The sequence below is a fragment of the Pocillopora verrucosa genome, chromosome 1 (genome assembly GCF_036669915.1).
Source record: "Pocillopora verrucosa isolate sample1 chromosome 1, ASM3666991v2, whole genome shotgun sequence".
Lineage (NCBI taxonomy): Eukaryota > Metazoa > Cnidaria > Anthozoa > Scleractinia > Pocilloporidae > Pocillopora > Pocillopora verrucosa.
Genome location: NC_089312.1, coordinates 2,940,534 through 2,955,341, shown reverse-complemented (window position 1 = coordinate 2,955,341; position 14,808 = coordinate 2,940,534). Strand labels below are relative to the sequence as shown.

The following is a 14,808-nucleotide window of genomic DNA, read 5'->3' as shown; positions in this document are numbered from 1 at the left end:
ATTGCTCAGAATCTCTCTTGGAAATACCACATTGATTCTATTGTTACATTACATTAGTGAAAATGTTGGGCTAATTGCAAAGCTATGCCACTCTCTACCTCAACCAATACTATACTGAACATCTATAAGTCATTAATTCATCCTTATTTAACCCATGGTCTTGCTGCCTGGGGTCAAGCATATAAGACTTATCTTAACAAAATTCTAATTCTTCAGAAAAGAGTTCTTTGTTTGCTGTACTTTGCAGACTGGCAGGACCATGCAATTCCTTTATTTCTCAAAGCTAAACGTGCTTCTAATAACTTTCTTTATTAGGAGTCTGTATCACCCTTAATGCACGATATCAATGATGATAGAGCCCCTGGAAACATGCTAATTTATTTCAGAAGACGTCTAATATCCTCTCATTCAATACACGATCATCTATGTCTGGGAAGTTCTATGTTAAAAGTTCTAGACTAGAAATACAAAACAATTCTTTCTCTCAGCTTGGAGTAAAGCTGTGGAATAAGATACCAAGATATAACTGATCTTCCAAAGAGCTTTCGGAAGAGTTCTCCGCAAATTGCTATTTGATATCTTAGAAAAAGAGGATAACTAAATTCAAATCCCCATGATTTTTAAAAAAGTAGGTACATGGATACACTTGCTAAGGGTTTAAATTTCTGCATTTCTTTTTCTGTTATCATTTAACCCTTCCAGAAAAAAAAACTACAACTAAAAAAATTGCTATAAAGCAAATCTGAATGTGATATTTCATGGCATAAATTTATGTATGGCCATGACAAACAATGCTCTTGTCCTGTGATTTATTGCTAACTTTGCTTGTAATGGTGAGCCAGACCATATAGAGGGTTAAGGGGGGTAAGTTTCTAAAGAACCTGTGGTGTTATGTCATTGGGGAGTGTAACAAGATAACTTTGGTTTTATCAACTGAGTTGATAGGTAAATATGCCACTGTTAAGAGTTTCAAAGTTAACGTTTTGAGCATCAGCCCTTCATCAGACCGAATTTATCAACTCAGTTGATAAAACCACAATTATCTACATGTACAGGGTCTATGTGTAGCAAGATTTTGTAAACTGTTTGTTCAGCCCTGTAACCTTTAGCCATAACCAGATAGTTTTAAATAAAAATGGTTAAATCGACAACTTTTCTACGAAATGTCTAGCATACAGTATTCACAGTCATATATTCATATTTGAAAACAATACAGAGACCTTACTAAAGAGCATGAATGTAATGACCTATGTAGATGTAAAAGCAATGCTTTTAAAAAGAAATTGATCTTGTACAAGATAGTTTTGAAATTAATAAACGAAGTACTTAAACATCTCTTTGTAACTGTCATGAAATGGGCTCATGATGTACTGCAGTATTTGTCTGCCAGTTTCTTTTTCCCTAGACCTTTCAGCTTCTCTGAGAGGTCATGTAATGTTGCCTGTCCTTGGTCAATCCAAGCTGAAAGCATTTTTAATGCCTTATCTGTTACTCCAGGGAACTGAACATTGTCACTCTGGATCACATCCAGTTCGACTTTTGGGACCTTCAGCGTTAGCCCCAGGGGCTTCCAGAAAGCGGCAATCTCTCGAGATAACTGTACCAACAGGTGTTGTGATAGCTCATCGCAATTCCCGTTATCTCCTTGGTCAATCTTTACCTTTTTGTGAGGGGGACCAACTATATTCCAACAAAACAGGCAAGATTTTCATGAACCAGTTAAAATCTCAAAAGCATTCAAAACCAAGCTGCAATATATAACACTTTCAAAGAAAAAAAGGAAACAGAAAAACTTAGTTCAGCCAATTTAAACTGATTTATGAATGTCTTGATTCTAGTTTCCTTTTAGATCCTAGTTTTCCCCAACTATTGCTAACCATACCACTTATGTCTTTGAGAGAATAGTACTATGTGGCGATTGTAGACCTAGTACTTCAATAAGGATTGTGCTGTGCAAAATTGTTTATCTCTCTTTTAAAGAATGTTACAGCCGGCTAGTGCCATGCCATACACAACTAGCAAACACAAGATAACTGTTGGCCAAATATGCCAATTGCCATGGCAACCAAAACAGTTCCAACTTAAAGCTCTACTTGGTAAAAACCACAAATGATTCCTCTAGAGTAATGTCCCCACAGGTGAATTTAAATCATGATCATAGAACTTGAAGATTTAGTTTAGCTAATTTAAACTGATTTATGAATTTCTTGATCCTAGTTTCCTTTTTTTTTTTTTTTTTTAAATTCATCATCACTTCAGTAATTAAGGGTTGGTGCCAATGCCCAGGAAAGTCACAGTTTTCTTAATTAAATCCTGATTGGCCTTTTTGCTTTTCCTCTGATTGACAAACCTATGTAAGTAAGGTTATTTACAATGTTTGGAACCACATTTTTCATATTGGTCCTGAGATGAGCCCTGTTGGAGGGGACAAGTCAATTTTATAACTATACAAATAGATATCCACACACACATTTCTCGTATTATCAGGTATAATCTGTTGAATTAAACTGATCTGAGTTGATTTTTGCTATGAAAGCTTGTGCTGTGTATAACTGATTCTGAATCAGTAATAATTCAGCACTAAAAAAAACTATTTTGGGAGAGAGATTGAAGGTTCTTCAAGTCTGCAAAAAATTTTACATGATTGATCCTTAAAATATCATGCCATTGGATAGTTACATACAGTGCATGTAGTAATTATAAGTTTTTTGAAAATCAGTTAACTTAAAATGTAATTTTCCTTTTGTCTTTACCCTTAAACTTCCTTGTCTTACTAGTGCTGGATACCCCAGAAGTTCCAGGTTCTAACACAGGACCAAGTTTACGGTTTTTTGGCAGCTGACCCACTTTTCTCCTCTTGCTTAACTTCAGTGGAACAAGAAGATAGTATGTAAGCAAGAGAGATGAAAAGCTTAGGACAAACACCTGATGTTTCTTTGTGTTTGCACCCAAGTAAAATGTCAGGCGGGATATAGGTGGAATCCCAGCAATTCCACCCAGGATCCCAGGTGGGAATGGCGGGATCCCACCTTTCCCACCTAGGATGAAAATTTGATCCCACCTGGGATCGTGCATTTAATGCGGGATTCCTGCATCCCACCCAGGTGGGACTTATGAATTCTACCCGGGATCCTAGTCGGGATTTCCATATCCTTCCTGGGATTCTTTATCCCACCTACAAAACTATTGTTTTGCTGTTTTTATTCTTACAAAACATTTTTGTGAGAGTTCCAATACTTATGGATCATCCACACACTCCACAAATATTTGGCATGTGGACAAGACAGAGGTGGTCGCTGTTCCCTTCGAGAAAATACACCTTTTAAATGACTTCTTCAATTTGCTTTATTTGAAACTCTGATCTGAAAATATTTTTAAAACAAGACTTGCTAGTAGTGAGAAGTACAAACCGAGTTTCTTGTCATAACTTAATTTCTTAAATGTTCCAATCACCAGACCTCCTAAAAAATATTACTTCTTTATATTTTTGGCGCAAAATACAAGTCCTTCTTTACATAAAAATGAAAAGTGAAAGTCACAATTGAATACTAACAGCTCGAAAGTTTACCTGTTGTTCTTCTCTGAGTCAGCGATCAACAAAATTATTCTATACCTTGTAGGTCTGGTATAAAATATTTTACTTGTAGTATAAAATGACAACCTTGTATCTTCGTTCTCTCCACCCCTTTCCAAGCTCGGGAACGCTTCGGACTGTGCATAACCATTTGTAGACCAGAATTCCAATGCACCTTTGTAATCGCACGTAGTTGCTTCTGTCTCTCGTGCAAATGTTTCTCCGTTATGAGACGCAATTGACTCTGTTGGCACCACTGCCAGTTCAGTGGAAAGACCGACTGAGGAATCGAGATGGCTAGCTGTGTTGAAACGTGTTGCTGAACGCTTGTTACGGTCAAGCCTTGTTGAATTGGGTACTGGTACACTGGGATCATCCAGGTATCTTTTATACTTCCTTATGTGATTGGCTTGTGTTGTTTCTTACCTTTGCCGCGAACATAACTCAAGTGGGTTTCGAGTCTTTCTTTCTTCGACAACTTTCGGCCACAAATCGTGCATCCTTGTTCGATTCTTATCGATTATTTCTACATAGAGTGAATTCACATCATTATTTATATCATCGTCAAAACATGGATCCAAGGTACCACCATCCAAGAGAAGAGAACCGGTCAGAAGAGACAGAATAATTTTGCGCACTTCTCTTGAGACTGAAATCGGTCAAGCCAGCGGATTCTCTTTGCTAAAAGATGCACTTGATCATGCCCGTGTTCGGAAACAAAGAAATCTCCACGTGCCGCTCATCTTTGAATGTACCACAGGTAGCCCAAGCTCATGTCTCGAGAAAAAGCCAACGATGAACGCGACTTTTTCGTCTTTTGACAGGAATAACAGTGATGGCAAAGCAAGCTTAAAACGGCAGAAATCGCTAAAAACTACAAAGGACACATAGGATGTGAGTAAGTGTTATTGATTTTACGTGTAAAATATTCATATTTCGAAAAATTTATCGTTGTAAATCGACCATATTTCGTTCCCCTTACTATTCCTTATAACGTGTTCAAATTTTCAACGGTTCCTCTCGTAACTTAACACCGAGTCACACAACGCGTGACGCGTTCATGAATTAATCGTTGGCTTTTTCTCGAGACGTGAGCTTGGGTCGCCTGTGAATGTACTTTTCCTCGGTTAATCGCTTTTGCTTCAAGTTGTTTCTTTTCTCAACAGTGATGCTTTATATAACACTTCTAAAGATGGGTTTTATTGTGGCAGCGTGAGTGTTGTAAATGAAAAGAAAGTCGTTGGCGCCGTGGAATTAAAAGAAGGGACAATTAACAGTTGACATATCGACTGGTTCAAACAATGATCGAGTGGCCATTTATAATGCTAGGATTTTGAAAGTTTGTGGTGAGTACAAATTGCGATATTCGTTACGTGATCAAAATCTTACCAAGGAATAGATATAACGGCTCAAATTAAGCTTACCTAACGCTCGGCGCAACTGAAACTCGAATAATTCTGAGAACTGAATTGGTCACTTGCATGCTGCAGTTTCCTAAGCTTACACTTTACAATGAAATAAATCTATCAGTAACTTTAGTCGCGTTTGGAAACTTTCTAACCTTTCTTTGCTTTGAAAAATTCGACTAAAGAGAGAGCAGAATTTAAATCACTACCTTCTGTGTCAAATTTTTGATAACAGGAATCATTGAGATTTGGTCTTTCTTCTATTCTTTGATATACAATAGCCAATTTTTTTCAACGTTGAGCCGTATTACACTGTAGATGGACTGCATAAATAATATGCTGAGTTGTGCTGTTATTTTTTAAAAATGTCCGGTTAAGAAATTTGTCAATGAAACAACGTCAAAGACATACTGGTTCAGTGCAAATAAATTATGAGATTTTTATCACATGCAGTACTACTCGCGTATACGTTAACCGAAAAACGCGAATTAAACGCGCCAAAAATCGCATGCAATTGCGATTAAGAAAAAAAACGTGCGCGTCAAAAAATCGCACGTGCGCGTACGACTTTAAAACATCAGCCTCATTAGTATGTATGAGGTAGTCCTTTTGTTTTTCTATTGTTGGTGGTTTATTGTTTTAAAGAATAGGGTTTAAATCAATAGCACTAAAATACTACACGGCTATTAACGACAAGCAAACTTGTTCGTTTCAATCGCCGTTCGAACCGCCCTTCCCAAAATGCTATTACCAATGCGACTTCGTAATTGGTATACATAAATGACTTCTCATTTCCCAATGAAATTCATTCATCAAAATAGCTATTTCTCACTTCGTATATAGAAACATCCGTCGCAACGGCTTGGGAATTTGTTCAAAATAAATTTATTCTCAGTGTGTTGTAATTCGGTAGAATCAGCTAAGGCGCCCGTTTGTAACCAGTTGTCGCGTTCTGAATGCAAACCCACGCACGAATGCTTATTTCATAGCTTTTGTCATCGGTGAACATGCTGTTCTCAAAAACTGGAGCATCCATCTCGCCATTTATACAAAAGCTAATAAGTGCTACTCGCTTATTTTAGTGGTGTTGTGTTACAGTATGATTACCTGTCACGACTACGTCTTGCTCTGACTCGTGTGCAGAATTTTTATGAGAAACCGGTTTCGCTTTTTGTTTCGATATTTGTCGAATCATCGATCAATGTTCCCCAAATTGCTCGGAAAAATGGAACGGAAAAATTAAGTGCAGTAATTCAAGTTTGTTTAAAACTCGTCGGCGCATGCAATGACTGTTTATATTCCGTTGCGTAAACACTGAAGCGGGCGCCGACTGCAATGAATAAAACAGAACACCATTTACATTGTTAAAAACTATATTTTCCTTCTGATCCTAAACGAAGATGATCGAGGTAGGTTTGAAGTCTCGAATAAATCATCACATGCGATACAAACACCAAATTGTTTACATTCCGCGACGTAAACACCTTAGGGAGCGCTGATTGTAGTGAATAAATTGAGAAGCCTATTAGTAATTGTTTCGTTATTCGCTCAATGAAACTCGTGTTTCGATGCCTTGAGTAACTGACATCTTCCTTCCCAGCTGATTCATCAACAGCTCAAATCAAGCAAATCTACCGCTACTGCTCGTTATCCAAGAAATTCGCGAAGCGACGCGACATGCGTGAGTGTAACATGATAGCTTTTTTCATTATGTAAATTTTCCGTTGTCTACTCACCGCTTTTTCAAACCTAGAAGTCCTATGTTTCATACAACACTGAAATACAAAGGAAACTTATAGCGCTGAATAACAAAGGCACATGACTCGCGCATTTTTTTCGACCGTGCACGCAAAAAAATCGTATATGCGCGTCTGACTACCCTGCGTAGGAGCGTATGAAATTCGTCTGTGCAGTTAACGTATACGCGAGTGGTACTGTATATTCTGTGTATTCATGTACTGTTTGAATCATTTATGATCAACAGCTTGGGTAAGATAATGGGATCTCATTGGAGGTGTCAGTATGTTCTGTAGCTAGTTGGAAAGGGTTGGACCCTCAGTAGATTGATGGGGTCTATAGCTCACCTAGAAAATTTTATCCTCTTAATTTGAAGGATTAGGTTATAAAAGGGATTGATAAGATATCCCATCTGGTACATTTCATAAATCTGTGGTCTCCAGTGTTAGATGGGATCCCTCTAAGGATTTTTCTTAAAGTTGGAAGCCATCTGAAATTTTATGCAGGGTCTAAACTGGGACTGGCAGGATCCCAGGTACAATCCCGCCTAGGATATGATTTCCTAGGTGGGAAACTATCTGAGATTTGAGGCAGGATCCCAAGAGGGATTGGTGGGATTCTAGGTTTAATCCTGCCTGGGATGTGCTTTTCCAGGTGGGAAGCTATTAGGAATTTAGGGTGGGATCCCAACTTCAATTGGCATGATCCCATGTGGGATGTTCCATAATCCTGGGTGGGATCCCACCCAGGACACACCTGGAATCCCAGGTAGGATTGGCAGGATCCCACCTTATATTTTTACCTGGGTGCATTTCCTCTTGCAAAGTACTTTGTCTAAAGAACTTAAGTTGAAGAGATTTAGCCTACAGAACAGGCATAATTTGTTGCACTTTTCAGGCAAAGGAGACAAGTGCCAGGCAAGTGCAGATCATGCACAGGGTAGGAGCACAAATAATAATTCTTCCCCTTGAATTTGTGCTTACCTCATGCTTGCCTCAATTCTACTAGAAAGAACAAAAGAATTTACACCTGTTCTTCAGGCTAAAATATGGATCCTTGCATAGCAAGGTCGTGATTCACTTTGATCTACTGAAATAAAATTTACCCAGTAACTGCCATGTGGTAAAAACAGCAGGCTCTTCTGGTCAATGGCAATGTATTTTCACAAGTTCAGGCTCATGTAGAACAAAGCCTTCCCCCATCCCACCTTCCTCACTGTTTCTTTCACGGCTTTAGTCAATATTAGGAGTGGTATTCTACCTAAGGGGCCAGGTTGGCAGCATTGGTAGCCCCTGAGGATTGTTATTGGATCAACTAATAATTCCCTCATTGATATTTCTATTTATTCTCATCACTTGTCTGCTTGATATTGTATGGATGTTGCGAGAAGAAGTTCTTTCTTGGTCTCTTATGAGAGTTGACGGGTTAACAGGATAAAATTGAAGCACTAGCACAGTTAAGTGGTGACCTAAGTCATTTGTATCCTCCATTAGCATGGTAACCATCAATATAATTATAATTTGTTATAATGTTAAGTTTTGTTTAATACTTTATAGTTCAAACTTATTATTTATATAACTACTAACATCTTATTATTCATTGTACAAACTTTCACAATTAAAAGAAACATGCCTATTTTAGATTAATGCACCATTACCATAGCTACCCAATTGATTCTGAAATAAATATGTTTAAATATTAACAGCACTGTTAAAGTTAAGAAGGCCTCCAAGCACTATACTGTTCAAGAATAATTCATGCATGCAGCCCAGCCACTAACCTATCCATGGGTTGCAAATGGCTCTGTGTAGAAAGCTCAGGGGGTGGGAAGCATTATATATAATTAGTAATATTTATTGTAGCCATAAAAATAAGCATTCTACTAACCAGCCACATTTTGTCCAGAGGCACATGGTTCATCATCAGAACTTTCATCTTCATCCTCTAATAAACCAATTTCAATCACGCTCCTGTCTTCTTCGCCAGGTTCTGATGGGTAGACTGCAAGTTTGTAAATAACTGTCAACAACTTTGATTCAATATCTTATATTTAGAAGCTATTAGATCATGCAGTAGCTCATGTTTTTGATATATTGCATGATGTAAAGGTCTATAAACATTCATAGAGAACAATAAAGAGAACCTGTCTCACTGGCTTTCTGATCACTCTTTTTTTCTGCTTTCTTTTCCCCAACTGGTGAAATTTTCGTGGTATCTCGTATCCCAGTTTCTCTGCTGAAAATGCAACATGTCATTGTGTTATATGGAAAGCCATGTTTCCACAAGATATAACTCTTGCCTATTAACTCAGTATTTTTTCTTTTTGCTAACATGGAGGTCAATGCAATGTCCATAGTGACAAACAAAAAAAATTAACACAGCTAACAAGAACTCCTAAAGCATACTGAATCTTGCATAAAAATATAGCATTTTAAACAAAAAAATCCACATGAAGTGAATAATTAATCCTCCATTTTGATCCTGAGGAATTTGTAATTTTTTGCAAGAGGTTAGTGGCTAGTAAACTCTCTTGTTACCTATAACTTCTTGGATTGTCACTGAGATCTCAAAACAACAATGTCATCTTAGCCAACAGTGGGAGCTAGCTACAGTCACTGTGCAAGGGCAAAATTTTCCTGTAAAAAATGCTTAGCCTATATCTAGAAGAATTGATAGAGAACTAAGTAATGCATTTTAACTGCAGAATAAAGATATTAATGCAGATAAAACAATCTTCACACTGTCAGAATTTAAACAGCACAAAATGCTAACCATGGGTTCCCTAAGAGTGACTTAATCTAGCATTTAATTTCTCATTTTAATATCACCCCCTAAACCACAAATTAAGGACGATCTAGGATCCAAGATAAAAATTTCTTGCCTCTTCTTTGCTTTGTGGCCATCTTCATTATCTCTCTCCGCCTTTTTTATATCAGCAACTAATCAGGGATTGGAAAAAAAAAACATTCAAATTTTCTACACCTTAGTTGACCAAAATCAGTTGGGCATGTAATTAATATAAAATTCAAATTTTAAATATCTTTAAATGAACAAGTTGCTCACTGAATAAATACTTCCCAGAACCCACTTTTTACAATTACTTGAAGGACAGTATTTTTACTCTCTGATAGCTTTTCATATCAAAAATTAATCAAGGGTGGAAGTAAAAATCACCTGGATGTTATTGTGTTGTCAATAAGGTCAATAAGGCTTCTACATGCTGAGCTCTCAACTCTTACACATTGAGCGTGAGACTCATGCAAACAAATTAAAACCAGGCTCTCATGCTGAAACTAAAAATTTGTCGCTCATTTAAGGTTTCTGATGTAAACTGTTGATTTACTCCTTGTTATACCTTTGTATTTGCTCTCCAAAAATAGAAATAATTGAGAGTAGTTCAATTTTCTCCAAAGCAGCCTTTTAGCAACCTACTTAGTTAAATCAAGTTGCAAGAAAAAAGGAAGAAACTTTGTGGGATAAAAGGATGCAACTAGTGCTGACAAAACCACTTATGTCTTTGAGACATAAAACCAAGTACTCAATTCCATAAGGATTCTTCTATACAAAATTGTTTATCTCTCTTTTAAAGAATGTTACAGCTGGTTTGTGTCATGTCATGCATGACCAGCAAACACAAGATAATCTATGGCCAAATTTGCCAATTGCTATGGCAACCAAAACAGTTCTAAATTAAAGCCCTGCTTAGTCAACATCACAAATGATTCCTGTGGGGTAATGTTCCTTCAGGTAAATTTGAATCATCATCATATGGATTTTGCCCCTTAAAGTGATATGTAATAAATAAGTTTGCTGATCATGTTGTAACAGAAGTGTCTAAAGTGATACAAAATTTCCCTGGAACAGATGTAAAAGCAATCTGGTTGACAAATAACAGTAAATCCACAGATTTCCAACAAATGAAAAGTAACACTGTTCCTTCACTCTAAGAGTAAGTCACCTTTTCGTAACTTTCCAAATATTTGAGAAGAACCTGCATTTGATGCAAACTGGTCTGGATTTTAAGCAAGGTCTCTCAGAAAATGTAAATACCCTTATTAGGGTATTCAAATTGAAAATATCATAACTATGACATTATATTTTCCAGGAATTGTGTTCCTGAATATTCAAAAAAGTCAAAAAAAACATTTGTATTTTGATTAAATTGAAATTTTTTGTACCTGCTCTTTATAAAAAGGATGCAGTTTGTTGATAACACTAGGGCATGTTTAAAAAATAGACAAGTGAGTAATTACCAGCCACTCTCTTTCGAGCTGAAAACCTTTTGCCTCGGGACTCTTGTTGTATTTCCTCAGCATGTCCTGTCATGTCAATAAAGGAATAACAAATTATACAAAGACAACTATTTTCAAAGTATCAGTGTGACTGTCATTCATCTACTTGAAGTAATTCCCACATAAGTAAAACATGTTGATGCAGGTGTACTTCAACTCATATCATTACAAGGGAACAAAGGAGGTAAAACCTGTAATAGTATTAAGCCTTGTAAGTAACTGTGATTAATTTAATATTTGATGGATATTTTTTGTGGTGAGCTTGTTATCTGGTGTAATTTCTATGTCCATTTTTAAGGGTTGGTGCCTTTGAGCACGCAAAAATCAAACATCTTTGCACTTAAACATACACATTGTACTGAAATCAGCAATGATCTAAATTTCACAGATACAAAACAGCCCCAAATTTCTCTGTACTTTTTCATGTTACTCTTATATTAATTCAAGTCAGATGCCTATTTCAAAATGATAGCAGATTTGTGCTTATAAGCTACTAGATACTCCAACTGAATTATTTCAAATCAGGTGTAGGCATATAAAATTAATATTTCAACCTGAATGCAAGGCCCTAAGCTTCTTCACAAAAGCAGCACATTGGTCCCGCCAACAGTATTTCTCTTTATATCTGTTGCGTAGCATGCTTGCCTCGTCTAATTCAGTTTTCAGATTTCTTCGTGCTCGCCTGATTTGCTCAGCCCAATTATCTGCGTGATGAACTATGCCTTTGTTCCCACCAGGTACTTTCTCTAGAGCCTCTGCCAAGCCAGAATTATGGGTAATAAGGATTGGTACACCTGCTGACAATGCCTCTAAAGCTGTGAGACCAAATGCCTCTGTACCCGAAGGCATCAAAACAAGATCCACTTAAAAAAATAGCTCAGCCAGTTTTCTTCTTTCTTTGTAAATACTTCTCACAATCAGTTGACCACGAGAGATCCCAAGACCTTCCAATCTATCAGCAAGTTTCTCTTGTTCTTCCTCGGGGGTACCAACAACTTTGAGAATGTATGATGGGTCATACTTATTAAGATGTGCCACAGCTTTGGCAGCAACATGAAAACCTTTAAGTTCAAAGTCTTCAGTGTTCCCTCTGCCAAACACTAGGACTTCAAAGGTCCTTGACTCTCGGTATTGCTTTTTCTCTCCAAAAAACTCATCAAAAATGCCAGGTATAAGATTGAATATATGATCTTTCTTACACTTATACAGAGCAGCATTAAAGGCCTTATTGAGCTTAGAGCCAACTGTTAAAACTACATCAGCGATTTTACACAATTTGATCTCAGTTTCATGCTGTTTCCGCCCTTCGGAAATGGCACCTGGGGTTTTCTTGAACATTGCCGTTTCTTCTGCATTTTTCAGAACCACATGCACCCATTTACAGCTAAGTTTATTCTTAAGGACCTGTCCATAACATCCATGCTTAATGCCCTGACCAATGACAAAGTCAGTACTAAATCCTTTTGGAGGAAACTGCAGACAATCACCTGGTTCAAAGCTTGCATATCTTTCAGGTTCAAAAACCTTGATGTTGTATTTTCGGGCATCTTCTTTATCCTCTGGACTGGCACTTGGAATTAAAATACCAATTTCTACATTTTCTAGTCTAGAGAGTTCTATGGCCATCTGTCTCATGAAGGTGGAACAACTGCCTTTGGTTGATTGAGTCCATTCCTCAGTCAAAAAGGTTATCTTCATGAGGGCAGCTTGCTTATTCAGATAATGTTCTGTAAAAAGTTTACAAATGATTTCAGAATTGTATGATTGCCCTTGATCCATATGTATTAGTTCCCACAGAAAAAAGTTCATTACATCAAAATGCGACAAAAGTATTTTTATAATGACTGTAAATATATGAAAATAATATATGAGCACTGCCGTTGAAGAAACGAATATAGAAGTGATCCTCGCAGTTATGAACACTACTGAACGAGTAGTAGAAATAAAGCCTGAAAAAAATTCAGGCCCGTATGAGATACCGTACGGGCCTGTTTCTGATTATCTGTCAGTTAAACCCGGTTTAATTAAATGTTATCTGGTGTGTCAATAGGCTGAGGTATAGGATGCAAGAGTGTGCTGTTTCCAGCTATAAGTAGCTTCCTTGTCAATGTTAAGCCTGCTACTTGAAAAGAAAATTGTAATTATTACAATTTGTTCCCAGCAGAAATTTCACTCACTTCGAAGCACAAAAATTCGATCCTGAAATCAGAAAAGTATGCCAAACCACAAAATAAAACTCCAACCGATTTTTCAACCCAAATAGGTCGATGATATTCACCTATTTTCACAAAGCATTATACCATACATATTACTGATCGGCAATTTCGTATACGAGCGCCATTTCAATCCATCACAAAACTTATTTGTTACTGATATATCACCTTGAGGTTTTCCATTTCAGAACAAGTGCAGTGTTAAGTAAAATACCAGCTTTCTAAATATGGCGTAAGATTAGTTAGGCTAGCCTGTGTACATGCAAAGGCATGTCTTGGAGCATTGCTTCATTTGCAACATAAAAAATGTTCGGATCCAACTGATTTCGTCCTACATTTTGTAAAGCGCTCGTTCAAGCCTCCTCACTTATCTCATAACCCTTGTTATAGGGTCTGTGATGGAAGTTTCCAACCAAGGCCATCAAAGTACATGCTGTTGAAATTTTAATATCACTCTTTATGATGCTGGATGGATTTATCCTCAAGTACTTTCTTTTATCTTAACCTCTTGTACACTGAATACTCCTACGCTTATTTGCCTAGCTGATACCTCGTAGAAAAACGAGCGAGCCGAATAGGCAGCCATATAAAGTATGTCAACTTATATAGATTTTTCAACGATCCCTCTCACCTTATCTGGAGGTGTAAAGCAATTCACTTGATCGCGTGTTCCTCATGAAAATTCGATAACATCGCCATAATGTAGTCTTGAGATCACGAATGGCAACAGTTGACTTAACCCGGAACCACGCTATCCCATGAGACATGGGAAGCGTGGGAAAAACTTGCATATGTTATGTAGGTATTCTGTTGTGAAATGCTACTTTTAGCTCAAAAACTTGGGCCAGCTCGCATAAACCATACGGTAGGGCCTCGGTCAAACGAAAGAAATTAGTGAATCCAGTACAGCAACATAAAGCAGGATGTGACAGAGGTAAAAGAACTTTCATCTGCGTGTGACAAGGAAAAATCTGATGAGTTCCCGCTGAGAGGACTCGAGCTGCCACTAGTCACACTGTAATATCTCGCGCCCTAAAGCTCTACCTAGTTAGCTCATTTACAAGTCTAAGGGGAGGTCGTCGGGCACCCCGCTTTCCTTTCCCCCCGCCCCACCCCTTTTGAGATGATTTCCTTCTGGTAAACAACAAATAAATATCATAATTCAGGCGGTGAAAACGTGCATATTCTGAAGAGTATACATGTCACCGCATTTCAAATATTTACTAGTGGTAGATTTTCATGCGTGCAGCTTGTAAGCCTGTCCCTTCTCCTCCCCCCCCCCTCACACACACACCCATACTCCCACGCACACACATACACGATACTTCCCCCCAAGGGATCGATATTTATTTATTCGCTTGGGGGAGGGGTCGGAGGATTTTGGTTGTGTGACGATAAAATTTGCCTGATCCCCCATAAGGCTCTACAATATTATTTTAATTTTCCCCCATTAGCAGTTAATTGAAAGTCAATTTTTATAGTTCTCCTTTGTACTCTGTTGGCGAAGGCTGATCCTCACTCTGTTCCCCCTGAAAATCATGTGTTCCCTCTAATATCTTTCACCCACTCCACCCAGGAGATAAGAA

General features: G+C 37.6%; 1 pseudogene; it reads right to left on the bottom strand.

Moving 5' to 3' along the window:
• Positions 1 to 1,360: 1,360 nt before the first annotated feature.
• On the bottom strand, positions 1,361 to 14,221 carry LOC131783991 (D-inositol 3-phosphate glycosyltransferase-like; annotated as a pseudogene).
• Between the last annotated feature and the right edge of the window lie 587 nt (positions 14,222 to 14,808).